This window comes from Dipteris shenzhenensis, chromosome 9 (genome assembly GCF_047967505.1).
Source record: "Dipteris shenzhenensis isolate YYH24624 ecotype China chromosome 9, Dip_SZ_1.0, whole genome shotgun sequence".
NCBI classification, from domain to species: Eukaryota; Viridiplantae; Streptophyta; class Polypodiopsida; order Gleicheniales; family Dipteridaceae; genus Dipteris; species Dipteris shenzhenensis.
Window position 1 is genome coordinate 29462140 of NC_141604.1, and position 16553 is coordinate 29478692.

A 16553-nucleotide genomic window follows, 5' to 3' on the forward strand; every position below is an offset into this window, starting at 1 on the left:
GGATAATGATATTTCATTTTTAACATTCTTTTAAAAGAATATAAAATATTCCAAAAAACATGCAAGAATGAGTAAATGCAAATTGTATTTCATTCATTCACATTATTTTGATAGAATATAAAGTATTTATCTAAAAGAAAGTGTAAGAATGAGTAATGAAAATTGAGAGACATGGATTCATATTCTATTGAAAGAATAGACTCAAATTGTGAATCATTCATTCATATTCTATTGAAAGAATATTAAATATTCATTCAAAAGAAAGTGTAAGAAGGAGACTGTAGGTGTTCTAATAAACTAGACACAAAGCAACAAATTTATTTCTTAAAAACTCTAAAATCATAGACAAAAAAGAAACTCTTTGTATGAATATTCACATTCTATTGAAAGAATATTAAATATTATCCAAAAGCAAGTGTGAGAATGGGACTCTAGGTGTTCTAATAAACTAAGACACAAAGCAACAAATTTACTCTAACATCATAGACACAAACACAGAACGAAATCACATTTCTCACAAGAGATCTAAGGAACTCAACAGAGAGAACCTAGAACTCCCACAAACAAATTCTATAGACACAAATAAAGACCAAAATTACATTTCTCAAAAGATCTAAGGAACTCAACAAAGAGAACCTAGAACTCCCACAAACAAATTCCATAGACACAAACAAAGACCAAATGCACATTTCTCACAAGAGATTTAAGGAAGTTTAAAAAGAGAGCCTAGAACTCGCACAAACAAATTCCATCTTAGTTCAAACCTTCTAGATTGTTTTTGCAACCTTGGAGGGTCTTCCTTCTTTCTTTTCCTTATTTGATCTCTTATGCCCAGCTAGAGAACCAAGTGTGAGATAAGATAAACTGAGAAATTATGAGCCTAAATAAAGGAAAAGAGGCCCATAGTCATCCTAATATAGTTTTATTTGTACGAATAAAAGTTATTCGTACGAATATGATTGGATGACATGTTGATTTATCAAAAAAACATGGTGTCAACGTTTCTTTGCATGATTTTCCCCCCCCTTCGAATCATTCGTCCAGATTTCTTGCATTTTTTGAATCACAAATTTGAATTTTTATACTTAGCTAGGATGTAGGAGCAAGGGTCTAGAGTTTAGGGTTTAGGGCTTATAGGTTAGTGTCTAAGGTCAAGGGTTTAGAATCTAGAATCTATTGTCTAGAGTTTAGGGTCTAGGGTTTAGCATTTAGGATTTAAGATATAGGATTTAGGGTCTAGGGCTTAGGATTTAGGGTTTACGTTATTGTTTAAGGTCAAGCTTAGGATTTAATGCCTAAGATGTAAGATCTTGGATTTGGGAACTATGATTTGGGGTTTACAATCTCATATTTGGGTCTAGGGTTTAAGATCTAGGATGTAGGGTCTACAATTTAGGATTTAGGATTTGAGAACTTTTTCTTTTCTTGATTTGATATAAAAATTAAGTATTTCTAAGGTTAATGATTACAAGTGTGAGATTTGTTGGACTTTTTTCACAGTTGCTACTAATGTATTAGGTATCCACCCTAAATAGAGGCTTTAGATACAATAAGAATGAAGTGGCAATTCCAAAATTGTAGTGAGAGAAGATGCATAGTGATAATCTCAATGTGATTCCTAAAGTACACTTAAAATATCAACATGGGACTTTGAAATTACATTGGGTAATATCTTACACTGTGACATTTTTTATATGCAAGAACATAGAATCTTTGGGATCGAGATGAAATCATTCCAAAGATATACTTTGAAGGTGTCAAGAAAACTTATTTTGAAGGGGAAAGAGTTGAGATGTTGTCTTACTATGGAGAAGTCTTAGCAATTGGCTGATTTAAGGGATATGCTCAAAACTTTCTTCGTATGGTCGAGGTAGCTAGTGTAGCCATCATTCATAATGCAATAGACAATACATCACATCTACCTGTCCATAATACCATGCCTCACCTATAGGTCCATAATAGTGCCAAATGAGGGCTAGCTTTCTTGAAATAAAATTTTCCTAAGATAATTTCCTTCAAGGTGGTGGAAGACACAACAACATATTATCAGAAGAAAAGAACTATCACACAAAATTTAAAGGCTCCAAATCAAGGAATTGTAGCAACAATGAAAACTACCACACTGGCATGCTCAAAGGTATTGAGGACATTATAATAAGTGATGTTGATGCAAAAAAGGTTTCTTGTGTTGCAAGTGACTCAAATATTCTCATTGGTATAGAATACTTGCCTTGTGTTGCAAGTGAATCAAACATACTTAATGGTATAGAAGACTTGGCTTGTCTTGCAAGTGACTCAAACATAATCATCGATATGGAATACTTATCTTGTGTTGCAAGTGACTCAAACATGATCATTGATATGGAAGCCTTATCTTGTGTTGCAAATGACTAAAACATGCTCACCACTGGTATAGAAGACTTGTTGTTTGATAATGATATAATAGGACCACAAAGAAAAACAAATGACGTGATTGGTGGGATAAGTGATGCAATAATAGGAATTAATGATATTAGTTGTAATAGTCATGATGTTCTCATAGGAATGGAGGGTAGAGATGGTAGAACATCTAAGACTTGTGATGTTGGTCCTAATGTTCTTCCTAGCATGAAGCATATAGATGAAAAAATAACTAATTATGAAGGAGAAATGGTTCAACCACACAATTCAAGAGGTATTGACAACATATGGACGTCAATGAACTTGTCCACCAGATTTCCATTTCCAAGATATTACAAAGCATCAAATAATTTGTGAGAAATATGAAGATTCAAGTCAAATGGATTCAATGGGTAATGGCCTTACAACTACAAAATGTGAGACACTATTCACAAAAAGAAAGTATATGAGTGTGGAGAGGCAAAAAATCATGGCACCAATTCCAGAACCCGAGACATGTAATGTTATCTGAGGAGAATATTGAAAGAAATCTTATGCAAGTTTATTGTAGGAAAATTTGAATTAGAAAAATTGCGGTCTCCATAAACTTCCGTATTTGGAGTAAGACAAGGCCTAATAGACAGAACCATCTTCTTCAAGAGTTTTCTTGTTGTCGTCATCAAGGTGATCAGGATTTGAGGATAAGAAATTGTAAACCTAGATTGAAACCTAGTTTTCTTGTTGTTAGAGATGCATGTGGATGTTTACCTTGCACATTGCATATGCAAGCTGATAATTGCTAGAGAGAGAACAAGAATAGACATATATTTGGAATTGAGAGGTGAGACCCTCCTTTATCAAGTGTATGATCATGTGTATTGGAATTTATGAATTTGGATGTCATAAGAATTTGTGGATGTCTCAAGAACTTACATTTGTGAATGGAATGCTAGACACTTGATCATTGAACCATCGTTTATGTTGATGAACTACTATGTGTTACAAGCTAGAAAGGCTATTGACTAAGGTTTCTAATCTTCATATTGCTACAATTTGTTATGTCTAAAAGCTAACATTGAACTTTGCTAGCCTCTATGACCTCTTCCACTTTGGGCTATTGACCAAGGTTTCTAATCTTCATATTGCTACAATTTGTTATGTCTAAAAGCTAACATTGGAATTTGCTAGCCTCTATGACCTCTTCCACTTTGGGCATGCATTTTCTTTGGAGTAGGAAAATAAATTATTAGTCCCAACATTTCAATGCACATTATGGCTTATGAACTCTTCCACTTAGGCATGCATGTTCTTTGGACTAGATAGAGAGATTTTTAGTCCCAACATTTTAATGCAAATTATGGCATTAATATTTGTGATTTATCTATTTTTTTTTGCTGGAAATTGGCTATAGGTGCAAATATTTTGTTGATGAGGATACACCTCATGAAAGGAAGATGGGATATCATTGACAAAAGCTTCACAAAAACAAATTGTAGAGGAGAGGCCATAGGGTTTCACAATGTGATAAACTACCAAGGTGTACCACTATTGATATTCTGTGACATTGATACACATAGTATATTCAAACTATCATTAGACACAACTTAGATCTATTGATTTGTTTTGGATAATCGGGATCATGAATGTGCCCTATTATTGCAATAAATGTTTTACATAGTAAACTGTAGCATTGCAAAGAAAATGTGACATGAAGTGATGGGAATATGGGGATGTCGAGAAAACAACATGCACATTGTTATTGTCACACAAAGTCTTTAATTTAAGTGTGAATTAAAATCCCACATGCATAGCAAGCTTCATTGTGGATTTCAAATATCAATGGACAATTGAATAGAAATATGAATTATAGAATCCAACATGAATGGTAATCTTTGTTGTGGTTTATAGATATTGATGGATAATTAAATAAAAATGTAGTCGCTAATGGTGCAACGAGTCTTGCATAACATATTGTGAGTGGTCACAACACGCTTAGGCATGTAGGAGAGCATTAGCATTCAAATACATACATGCATAGAGACTCGGAGACTATAAGTTGATGCCATTAATGAATTGTGTGAACTTTCAAGTAGGTTGATGCCATAAATGAATTGAGTGAATTGAGAGTTCAACAAACTAGAATCTACGAGCTGATTTAAATTGAGAGGAAGCACCATCTGATCACATGCAATGTTGTTTTATTGTTTCTTGTACTTGGCGATCATCTTTGGTTGACTAATCCTGGTGCAATAGAGAGGCACTATGGACAAACAAGATTTCATGTTCCTTGTTATTTGAAATTTAGAAATGGTATTCGCATTACACTTTTCAGAATTCCTTAGAGTCTATTGGTGGAATTGTGTCAGTCATTGAATCAAGAAGATGGTCCTAAGTGATATGCACCAAATTTTCTATCTACTTGTTATATCAGTGTGGACTTTGTATTTCATCTAGTACTTGAAAAGATTAAATTTTAGCAATATCAAACCCATAGATAATTGTGCCCTTGATAAAATCAGCACTTGAATTGATTTTCATACTAGCATGCTGTGAACTTATGAGGCATAAATGTTTGGATAGATTGTACTAAATGATCTATAAGCTACTATGGCTGAGTGGCCTTATATGAAAATATATGTCTCTTCTTGTATTTTCCTTAAACATCAACCATTTCAATTCTCCTTCATTTTACACCAATACAATTATCTTCCATGAATTCATTTTGGTGAATAAATTTCTTCTCCTTCACACCACACTGCTTCTAGCATTTGCCATGAATGCATTCAATGTGATGCCAAATAAGTGGCTCCCACATGAAACCTAGAGTTTAAACAAACTTGCTTGCCTTTGCAACACATGACAAGGATCCAAATAGGTGATAAATAGGATATCATTTGGACGACATGGGCATCTATCACCATGAAGCCATGTCTTCAGTCAAACCACATCTTAGGTCTTTCAAAGCCTTGCTAGGCTAGTGTTAACACTTTGGTTCCCTCACCCAAGGCTAACTCAGAGAAGATTCTTGGTGCTTACCCAACCTAGTGCTTTTCTCGGTGAAGATGCCTTCTCTTTGTAGTGGTTTGGCCTCAAAATAGTGCCCCTTTGGTGTCCAGAGATGTATATTGCTGATGCCCACAGGAGGTTGCTTGGGTTTGGTAAGCCACTCCATGGCCCAGGCTTCGACTACTAGATCTTTATAGGGCTTGTTAATGTCCAGTATTACGGTCATGTAGCACTAGATATGTCTGACTCACTTATGCCACTTCATGCCTGGGTCTTTACATAAGTCGCATATGTTATCCCGCATGGACTTAGCTTTGGTCACGTGGCTACTGGATAAGCTTCTTGAGCTCCAACGAAAGATTTTTGTAGTATGAAGAAAGGGCCATGGATGGCTTGGGCAGTTGGTGGATTTGGTCAACGATCAACTTGTGCTCGGTCTTGAAAATATTATGGTTGGCATTGAGCGTGATCCTCGACAAAACAGTTGAAGCCCTTTATTGCTCGATCATGACTATTGGCTATACCGGCTCGAGGACACCTTGGTACATTGAGTGTGGGGGAGAAAACAACTCCATTTACTCTATTTTTTGATAAAGCCTATAACGAATGGGCATCTAACACAGTATTAGATAAAGTGGGATGAAAGTTGCATTTTGGGAATTTCGAAATTGGGTGGATTTCATTAAAATTGGGAAAGGCTTCATTAAATTTGGGAAAATTTCCATTGATTGTGGGAATTTTACCTATATTGAATAAGCTAATATTTGGAATTCCAATGATTATGAAAAACTTCATTGGTTGTGAAACAGTTCATTGCGTATAAAAACCGGAACAAAGCATTTGTGGCAGAGTTTGAAAATCATGTATTTGGTGGTGTTAATAAACACCGTCTAGGGACAACATGTATATTTTACTTGAGGTGTTAATAAACACCAGTTGGTGGTGTTAACAAACACCATGCATAGTGAGTTCCACTAGAAACAAAGCAGTTGTTGGTGAAGGTCAGCTTCTGAAAATTGTCATATTAATAATATGCAAATACCCATTGACAAGATAACAACAATTGAGAAACATCACATGAGAACACACCTTACAATGGAAGTTTGGGAGATTAAGAGGGAGAAAATCGACACCATTTTCTATGCTCTGATACCAAGCAAGCTCTCCTGTGCTTTGATACATACGCTCTGTGGAATCTTGATCTTCTTGGGTCTATTTATGGATTTTGATGTCCATGACCAGACAATTGCATCAATACACTCCCATACCTGTGGATCCAACCTATTCTCTGCCCAATACTTGTTCTAGCAATCAACATAGGCATCTGCATCACTGAGCCCCTTTCTCTTAACTGATGGTGCCCAATACTGAATTAATAATTTCTTGAAATTAGGAGAAGCAGCATCCATCTCGGCACTTGATATGGCAACCCCAAGCCATATGGGGTATATAGGATCTGATGGCCTCACCAAGACAAAGTCACCTTTCTTAACATCCACCATTGGTCTAAACTCTTCCCTCGGCTTACCTTTTAGAGGCCCACAATAGTGATCATTCCATTCCTCATAGCCTTGGAAATCATTAATGCAAGCATCTATATCATCCTCCTCATCAGGAGATTGTGTTCTTGGCCAAAACTCTCTGTACACTCCTATCTCTGAGATGTTTTCCTGTTCGAGCTCACCGATCATGGTTTTCCAATAGTCTATCACTGGCCTAATGTAGGACTCATAGGATGCATTCTTTCCACTTGCACATTTCTCCCAAAACTTAATGTAATTTCTTTTCTTGCACATTTCTTTCAGTGATTTTGGATGCACCTTGTACTGCATCATTGGTATGTCACCTTGCATGTAAAATCGAAATTGTAATGGCTTTGCATGTCCAACTAGCATTTCTTGCCCATCACATAGGTAGCCATCTACATAATCCTTGAAGTTAGGAACCCGTGTAAGAACAAATGGTGCCGGTGAAGATGATGTAAATTTTTTGAATGTATCCATCAGATGCGGGAAAGTGAATGTTTGTCCCACCCGCAAGCTCTCAGAAAACCTGCTGAACATTGCATCAATGTCCTCATGTGTGTGCCCTACCATCAAGAAGCCCAATTGAACTGTCTTGAAAATGCCCCTTGCTACAAGAAGAGAAAGGTATGCAAACAAGTATCTATTTTTGTTCTTAGACCCACAATTATCTAGTTGGAGTAGCAAGTTCTCTGGCAACTTTTGGAATGGTGGCTCAATAGCAACACTCCCCTCTAAAGAGGGTGGGTTTTCTCTTGTATTTGACGGAAAAAAATTCACACATGTGTCTATAGCCCTTGCAATGGAAGTTGTCATGGCCTCCGTGACAGACTTTGGATACAATTTCTAGATTTGCATTTGTGATCGTGACATCTACATTTTCAGACAAGCTAGCTCCACTTGTGGAAACATGTGCACCTTTAGAACTGTAATGGGAGTCCAAAGCGTTTCTTGAACATAGAGCATTCAAAAGGCGAGCATTGCTTCTAGGAATCCCATTGGTAGCAAGGTCTCCAAGGTCATGCATATCCATCCTCTCGAGGTTGTGCAAACAAATTGAGAGCGATCCAATCGTCAGGTTGGGATCAGATGGCCACAAACCATTGAGGGTGAAGTGTCCATAATGACCGTTTCCATGCCCATGGGTAATCATTCCAATGAGTGAAACCTGTAATTGCCATGCAGAATCGGTGTCCTTGGACCTCACCCGAAGTCTTGGAATTGCCGTCTTTTTTTGGTCCATCTTATCATGGATTATGCATACATACTTTTTTGGATCCATCTCGGAGTACCTACGCCATGCATAGTATAAGTTCCTACAACTTTGTTGTTGTATCATATGCATCTTTCTCTCTTCCATCAGCGAATTCATCAGCGAATTGCGCTCATCTTGACCTTTTGTGGCTGCCAATTGAGCCTTGATCCGGCTGCATAAGCTACATTTAGAGAATTCACTCGTCTTAGCAAGGGCTACATTTTTTAAGTCTGATTTCCAAATCCTGCCAAATGTGGATGTGGATAGGCTCTGATAACCACGTTGATTAAGTGAAGTGTTGACCTCACGTAGGATGTCTATCTTCTTATACACTTCAGGTATCACTTGCTGTGTCTCTCTAGAACCATCCTGCATGGTTCTACTCTTGTGAGGCATATGCTTTGTGCCATTATCCACAAAGTGTTGAATGAGAGCCCTTCCCATACCTATGTGCTCCCTGCTCCTCCTCACAATCCCTGAATTGCCATGCACATATCACTGCACACCACTCTCAAATTGCTCCCTGTATCGATAAAATGATGTCCTTGGAATTCCATGCATCTCATACCATGCTCTACAACAGACATCCCGACTGTTTATCCTGAAGTTGTAGCATATCCTCCCTGTGTAGTCATGATGCCAAGCCGTTGACAACACATGGTATATAAAGTTTGTACGAGACTCCAAGGAGCTGCCCCAAAAGTTCTTCCTTAGATTCATTAAGAGATCTCGCTCTGCATGTTGGCAACAACTACTCCCACAACAATCGATGGAAGAAACCTGCTGCACCGAATCTAGTGACATTTTGTACATTGCTGTTGGAGGCTCTCTTTGTTTAGGCACCCTGTTAATGAAAGTGTACCTTCTTTTCTTTGATGTTGGATCGTCCCTTTTCAACATTTGATCATTGACCAACTCATTTATACCAGCAACGTGGTCCATGGGCACATATTGTTGCAATGGGCTTCCATCAAGTAAGGTAATCTGCTTGATGGGCCACTTTACTAGGTTGAGAGAGCCGACATCTTGCATAGAAGACCCTGAGTCACTTCCTCTAATTTGTTCTTTCTTTTCAATACCCACACTAATGTAATTGTTACCCAATAGGTCAAAGTTTATAGAGTCTCCCGGGAAAACATATAAGATCACACCTTCCCCCACGGTCTTTGTTTTGCTCTCATCCCATAAGACAACCTTTTTCTCTTTCCAAGATTCACGAATGAAATTGTCAGTTTCCAATGAAGAAACTGGAATTGCCTCAACATAAGGTCGCTCAGGCTCACTTGGTGCAGCTTCTTCAGTTACCGCATCATCTAAAGAATCACCAACATGTTTTAGAGAGCCCTTAGGCCACTTGACAACGCTCCAAATTGCCTCACCAACAAGCACTGCATCCATAGTGGGAAATGGCAAGAGCATTTCACTATTGATAGACTTCTCCACTATGACCGATACATTTTCTGTCCCAATCTTCACACCACTATAGTAGGCCTCCAGATCTATTGCACACACTCCACCAATTCCAACCACTTCATTCCCCACCATCATCATGACCTTCTCCCCGCTTCTGATAGCCATCCCCTGTCATTACGATTATGGAGAATTAATTATGAACAAATTACAACCAAAGAAATTCATAAGACCATCAAACATGTCCTTCTAGAGGGGAAGAATGGCATTGGTGCAAATCTCTATAAAGCATGAATGAGTCTATACAAAATTTTCATGAAAGCATGAATTATTTCCCTAAAAATTTTAGCAATTTGATAAAACTTTTTCTAAAGCATGAATTATTTTCACCATCGTCATGACCTGATTCATGCATCTGATAGTAGCCATCCCCTCTCATTACGATGACAGGAAATTGATTATGAACAAACTACAACCAAAGGATTTCATAAGACCAACAAAGTTGTCCTTGTAGCGGGGGGAGAATGGCACCAGTGCCATTCTCCATGTGAATTTGGCAATGGGAGAATGGCACTGGAGAATAGGAAAATGGAGAATGGCACTAGTGCCATTCTCCCAATGGAATGTCCCAATGGAATGTCCTAACATTTTGGCTTTGTAATAGGAAAATGGAGAATGGCACTAGGAATAGGAAAATGGAGAATGGCACTAGTGCCATTCTCCCATTGGAAAATGGAGAATGGCACTAGTGCAATTCTCCCAATGGAGTGTCCTAATTTTTTGGCTTTGTAATAGGAAAATGGAGACTGGCACTAGTGCCATTCTCCCATTGGAAAATGGAGAATGGCACTAGTGCCATTCTCCCAATGGAATGTCCTAATTCAAAATTTTGACTTCACAAAGGTAGAAGGGCACCAATGCCATTCTCCCATTGGAATTAGTGGAATGTCAATCTATAGGTTTAGTGCCATTCTCCATTGTAATATGAAAATGGAGAATGGCACTAGGAATAGGAAAATGGAGAATGGCACTAGTGCCATTCTCCCAATGGAATTTCCCAATGGAATGTCCTAACATTTTGGCTTTGTAATAGGAAAATGGAGAATGGCACTAGGAATAGGAAAATGGAGAATGGCACTAGTGCCATTCTGCCATTGGAAAATGGAGAATGGCACTAGTGCCATTCTCCCAATGGAATGTCCCAATGGAATGTCCTAATTTTCTGGCTTTGTAATAGGAAAATGGAGACTGGCACTAGTGCCATTCTCCCATTGGAAAATGGAGAATGGCACTAGTGCCATTCTCCCAATGGAATGTCCTAATTCAAAATTTTGGCTTCACAAAAGGTAGAAGGGCACCAATGCCATTCCACCATTGGAATTATTGGAATGTCAATCTATAGGTTTAGTGCCATTCTCCATTGTAATCGAAAAATGGAGAATGGCACTAGGAATAGGAAAATGGAGAATGGCACTAGTGCCATTCTCCCATTGGACTCCCAATGGAATGTCCCAATGGAATGTCCTAATTTTTTGGCTTTGTAATAGGAAAACGGAGAATGGCACTAGTGCCATTCTCCCATTGGAAAATGGAGAATGGCACTAGTGCCATTCTCCCAATGGGGAAGGGGGGTGGGGGGGGGAGGGGAAGGGGGGGAGGGGAGATTGGGCAATGGGCAATGGGGAACCATAATCTAGTCATTCTTGTCTTGCTGATGGGCACCATCTATCAATGAAACTCGTCCCAATAATTGATTTGCAATTGAATTCACTCTTTGATGAAATATACACCAATTTCATTGATATATTTGATTATATTTAAATATGATAATATATATATTCTATATGTTTTTTGTGTGTTTACTATATTTGTATTTTATTAATTATGTATTCTCCATTTTTAATGTTGAGTATTCCTAACTTTTAGTTATGAAGTTAATATAGGAGTAGATGAAAAATAATTGATTTGTAATTGAATTCACTCTTTCATGAAATATACAGTGGGAGTAAACAAAGTAGGTAGTGGCATTAGAAAATGAAACAATCAACTTCACCCAGCAAGAGCTTGCCACTGAAACATTTTCAAGATGGGAAAAGGGTTTTCGAAGTGTTACAAAGGGTGCCATTGTCATGTTCTTAGGCTCTCAAGCCACTTAACAAACCGATGTTTGATGCCATGTATTCATACAAGCACCTAAGTGGTTATAGACATAGTGCATAGAGTGGTGAGCAAAGACGAGATGCATCGACTACAAAGGTGACAGAATTGTAGAAGACAATAGAGATGAAGGAAACAAAGCCATGACATAAGTCGAAGTAGCTGAATGGAAGCAGAGACTCAACCCTATCCATTCCATTGGAATGCCTCTCTCTCACCCCTATCTTTATATCAGCCCATGGTGTTCTTCTCCCCCCTATAGTATAGTGTCTCTCTCTTGTAAGCCCTTGGTTTTGTTACGCTCAAAAGCCCTCCCTCTACAACATTGCCCATCTTCACCATTTCTTTGAGTAGTATAGTTCCCATTTATATTTGAGAGCTCTAGAGCTTGATTGTAGGAGCCCCCTAGGAACTCATTTTCTTGTTGTTTGAAATTTATGTTTGATAGGATTTGTGTGTGGAATTCCCGTCTATGAGAGAGAGAGAGAGGCAGAGGTTTGTGAATTTGCACAAAGTCTATGACTTCTACATCACTATGAGTATGTCTAGACAACATTGACTATATTTTTATGTGTTGCTCTTGAAGCTTGCATTCTAAACTCCAATGAGAACTTATTTCTTGGATCTCGCACCTCCCAATGCAAGAGTACCTCCCCACATCTGCACTAATGACACAAATGGAGGTTGTGTTCTAGCGTCTCAATATCGGAACATGAAGTTGCAATATTGTTATGTTTCTTGATTTTGATGGCGATTGGGAGATTCTTTTCTCATTAATAATAAGTATGAGGGTTTGAAAGTGTTTTAGGAACTTCTTGTGAGAATTGTTTTAGGCACAGAGTGCCTGATTGGACCCTCCTAATCTCCATAAGGCATACCAATTTGACTTAGACATGAGAACAAAGTCTACTAGAGGCTAAATCCCATTAAGCCAAGCAGTGGTACGTAGGGTAAGATCTCCTCACATTGGTATAGGAAGATGCTTCATCCTAGTACAAATGGAATATCTCTCTTTATTCTACTTCCCATTGCTCATTCGGGGTCTGGTAGAGTAAGTAAGAATGTCATCTGAACTAAAAGCAACCATTTGCTAAGAACCTCTCTCTCTCTCTCTCTCTCCCCCTCTCTGCATGCGTGTGTGGGCATGTGCATGCCCGCGTGTGCGTGTGTGTGTTCCACACACATGCACATAGGTGTGTGTGTGTGCTTGGGTGTGTATATATGTTTACATGTGTGCATCCATGCACGTTCGTGTCGATGGTGTGTGTGTGTATGTTTCCATTCTCTAAATTAACATAATTCGTAAAGAATTTATATGTAAGGTTTTCGTTCCCTATAATATCTTGCAGAATGGGATGGCATTGACCAAAAATAGATTTTTGGTTGGCACAATCAAATGCTGATACTCTCCATCTTCGTCTACTTTTTTAGTAGATAGGTTACATACAATTTATTAACACTTTCTTTTAACTAAGCATTCATTAAAGCCACAATTAATATTCTTATGCTCTTGAAAAGACTGTAGTTCTTGTAAAGCCTATTACAAGAGGCTTCTAGAGCCTTGTGTGGTTCTTGTAAAGCCTATTACAAGAGGCTTCTAGAGCCTTGTGTGGTTTATTAAACGTGTTAAATTTTTTTTTAACAAAATTCAAAAGGTTAAACTAATGAAGGTAAAACAATAAAAAACCCTAGTACCTTCTCTTTCATCTCGTTGCCCTAGGTTGATTGCCTCGCATGCTGTGCTGCTTTCGATCCCATCGTTATCTCATCTTGTACTTTCGCACCACTTTCCTCCCTTTGCTTTTTTGAGTTCCTAACTTTAGCTTGCCTCATAGCATGCCTTCGTTTCATCGACTCGCCGCTCGCCTCTAGCTTTACTTCATACTCAAGCTCGCCGCCTATCGCTCATCTACTCAAACTCACTCTTTGCTTTTCCAAAGATTGAAGGGATTCGCTCTTGCTTCGTTCATGCTTCGCAGCTCGCTTTAATTCATCCTGCCTATCGCTCATCTACTCAAGCTCGCCTCTCTACTCTTTGCTTTTCCAAAGATTGAAGGGATTCGCTCTTCCAACGAAGCATGAAGGATTCGCCGCTCGCTTTTATTCATTCTCTTTGCTTTTCGAAGGATTGAAGGGATTCGCACTTCCAAAAAGGCATGAAGGATTCGCTTTTCCAAAAGATGGAAGCATGAAGGATTCGCTTTTCCAAAGAATGAAGGGATTCGCACTTCCAGATTTGAAACTACTAAATAATTCAAATTTTGAAATATAGGTCTTCCCGCCATTGTGCCCTTTTGAATTTTGGATATATAGAGTGGCACTTATGCCATTCTCTCCAATATTAAATTTAAATTCAAATTCATATTGATAATTTTAATTTCAATTTGTATTTCAAATTGAAATTATTCTTTTGAAATTGTATTTCAAAACCTAAATTCTAGTTTTCAAATTTTGATTTCAAGTTAAACTTCAATCTCAATTTTGATTTTCATGATTGAATGGCAAATTTAGAGATTGAATTTCTAATTTTAAATGGAGAATGGCACCAGTGCTATTCTCCAAGACCTCATAAGAAGTCCGTGAGAGTGGCACCAGTGCTCTTCCCACCATTGTTCCCTTTTGAATTTGGATATATACAGTGGCACATATGCCATTCTCTCCAATATTAAATTTAAATTCAAATTCAAATTATTCTGTTTGAAATTGTATTTCAAAACCGAAATTTATATTAGGACATTGCAATGGGAGAATGGCACTGGAGAATAGGAAAATGGAGAATGGCACTAGGAATAGGAAAATGGAGAATGGCACTAGTGCCATTCTCCCATTGGAAAATGGAGAATGGCACTAGTGCCATTCTCCCAATGGAATGTCCTAATTTTTTGGCTTTGTAATAGGAAAATGGAGACTGGCACTAGTGCCATTCTCCCATTGGAAAATGGAGAATGGCACTAGTGCCATTCTCCCAATGGAATGTCCTAATTCAAAATTTTGGCTTCACAAAGGTAGAAGGGCACCAATGCCATTCTCCCATTGGAATTAGTGGAGTGTCAATCTATAGGTTTAGTGCCATTCTCCATTGTAATAGGAAAATGGAGAATGGCACTAGTGCCATTCTCCCATTGGAAAATGGAGAATGGAATGTCCTAATTTTTTGGCTTTGTAATAGGAAAATGGAGACTGGCACTAGTGCCATTCTCCCATTGGAAAATGGAAAATGGCACTAGTGCCATTCTCCCAATTGAATGTCTTAATTCCAAATTTCGGATTCACAATGGAATGTCCTAATTCAAAATTGTACAAGTGCCATTCTCCCATTGGAAAATGGAGAATGGCACTAGTGCCATTCTCCCAATGGAATGTCCTAATTTAAAATTTTGGATTCACAATGGAATGTCCTAATTCAAAATTGGTGCTAGTGCCATTCTCCCATTGGAAAATGGAGAATGGCACTAGTGCCATTCTCCCAATGGAATGTCCTAATTCAAAATTTTGGATTCACAATGGAATACCCCTCCTAGAATAGTGCTGCCAATCTCTTATTAGGCCCTAAGAAATGTCATTGAAAAGCCTAAACTCACATGCACAAGGAATCCTAAACTCACATGTGCATTGGCACTACCACTAATGGAGAATGGCAGTGATGCCAATCTCTTACTGGCAACTACATAATGACAATGAGATCATCAAACTCACACTACAGCCAATAAATAATCCTACTAGAGCCAATAAATATAGTGGAATGTCAACCTATAGGTTTAGTTTGTCTAGATTACCACTAGTGGAGAATGGCAGTGATGCCAATCTCATGCTGGCAAATGCATAATGACACTCAGACCATCAAACTCACATGTGCAGAGATCATATGGAATTGTGCCAATCTCAGTGGAGAATGGTAGTGGTGCCAATCTCAGTGGAGAATGGTAGTGGTGCCAATCTCATACCATGACCTGAAAACATGGACAAGGAATCCTAAACTCACATGTGCATTGGAACTTTTGCCATTATCCTATTGCCATTCTCCGCTAGTGGTAATGTGCATTCTTCTATGTAATGATCACTCTCTCCCCTGTGCAGAGATCATATGGAATTGTGCCAATCTCTGTGGAGAATGCCACCAGTGGAGAATGGTAGTGGTGCCAATCTCATACCATGACCTGAAAACATGCACAAGGAATCCTAAACTCACATGTGCATTGGCACTTTTGCCATTATCCTACTGACATTCTCCGCTAGTGGTAATGTGCATTCTTCTATGTAGTGATCACTCTCTCCACTGTGTAGAGGTCATATGGATTTGTGCCAATCTCTGTGGAGAATGCCACCAGTGGAGAATGGCAGTGGTGCCAATCTCATACCATGACCTGAAAACATGCACAAGGAATCCTAAACTCACATGTGCATTGGCACTTTTGCCATTATCCTACTGCCATTCTCCGCTAGTGGTAATGTGCATCCTTCAATGTAGTGGAATGTCAATCTATAGGTTCAGTTTGTCTAGATTACCACTAGCGGAGAACGGCAGTGATGCCAATCTCATGCTTGCAACTACACTATGACACTGAGATCATCAAACTCACATGTGGAATGGAATAGGACACCACTCTCCTATGATCACTGGAATACCCCTCCTACAATAGTAGGCTAAACATTTGTACAAGTGGAGAATGGCAGTGGTGCCAGTCTCTTATTAGGCCCTAAGAAATGGCATTGAGAAGCCTAAATTCACATGTGCAGAGATCACATGGAATTGTGTCAATCTATGTGGAGAATGCCACCAGTGGAGAATGGCAGTGGTGCCAATCTCACATGTGCATTGGCAC